The following is a 1600-nucleotide window of genomic DNA, read 5'->3' on the forward strand; positions in this document are numbered from 1 at the left end:
TAGATACTAATATTTTCATTTTATTTTACTTTTATTAGTAATATTGGAGATTGAAAATATTGAAGCTTTCAATAAATTTTCTAGTAGAATTTCTTAACTACTACTTTTTTCCATAAATAAATTCTGAAAAAAAAAGATATATTAAAACAAGGTAATGATTGGTGAATAATGCAATAAAATGGCATATATATTTGGCTCTTACTTCTATAAGCATGGTGCATGCATGCGTAGGACGGCACTTTTTTGTTCTTATACGACTCTATTTCTAATTTTATTTTTTTTAGAGTCTATCTCCCTAACAAATAATTTAAAGATATTATTACTCAATTAGAGGGCTCTTGTTTATTAATTATCTATGGATAATAAACATCTTCCCAAAAGTTTAAACTGATTTTTGGATTCACTAAATATCGAACTCTTGACTTTTTTGGATCTAGAACTCTAATATTATGTCATGATACCACTCATCTCAAAAACTTCAACTGATAAAAAAAAAATAACACTAATAATTATATCTCTAATACTCCTTAAACATTTATTGTACACATTGTACAAAAATTCCATTGACTCCTCACACTTTTCATAAAATTATTTCGGTTTCCACCGGCAAGCAAAAAAGAGCCACATGTTTGCAACACAAAACAAGCCGTCAAAGATTAACAAAAATGAAAGAAATGCTTTAAAACACGTTGGATATTATTTTGATTCACTAATAATTAATAGAAAGATTTGGGTATCTAATGTAGGGTATATCGAAATATCGGTTGTTAGCAATAGATTTTTATCGATCTACGGTCGGTGTCATTGTATAAAATTACCAATATTATTATATAAAACATTCTTTCTTTCATTTTTCACTGAAATGCAGTACAATAAACAAAAATAACTCACTTCCACACTTATTTCTTTTTTTCTTTTTTTTTTTAAATACACTCGTTAGAAAAACTCTACTAAAATTCTAATGAGGTTAATAGAATTTAGCTAATATATATCTTAGAATAAATATTAGTAAATATTAAGATTATTTTCTGACATTTATTTACACGAATTAGTGAATTAATCACTTAGACCAACCGAACTTGAACTTGGTTGTAAATGGTAGAATATGAGGACTACTATTGAATGATAGATTAATGTTATGTGTCGTGCATAAACCGACCATGCCAAGATTCAAGAGGAAGTGATTAATTTTGTGGTTACTTACTTACTTTAAATCTTGAATGCACGTGATAGGCTTTTTGTTAAGGGGGAAAAAAAAAGTAGGGGTGGGTCTAAGAGCAGTTAATGCACACACATGGGACATAGATGGTGGTAGCATTTCAATATGATGAGTAATGAGACCACATAGAGAATCAACATTGGGCACTAGTGTCCTATTGACTCCTTGGTGTTGATGATGATATTTCAAGTCACAAGGATTAATTAGCAAACACTCACCGCAACCATATGTATCTGCATCAACAACAACAACAACGTAACAAGATCCACCGTCACTCCCACTCCACTCTCTCACCAACATGTTTACCAATAATAATATAATAAAATAAATATCAAGATATTGTTATCTTTCATCAATATTTTTATTTTTCTATATACTCAT

Source organism: Arachis ipaensis, chromosome B07, assembly GCF_000816755.2.
Source record: "Arachis ipaensis cultivar K30076 chromosome B07, Araip1.1, whole genome shotgun sequence".
In the NCBI taxonomy this organism is placed as follows: domain Eukaryota; kingdom Viridiplantae; phylum Streptophyta; class Magnoliopsida; order Fabales; family Fabaceae; genus Arachis; species Arachis ipaensis.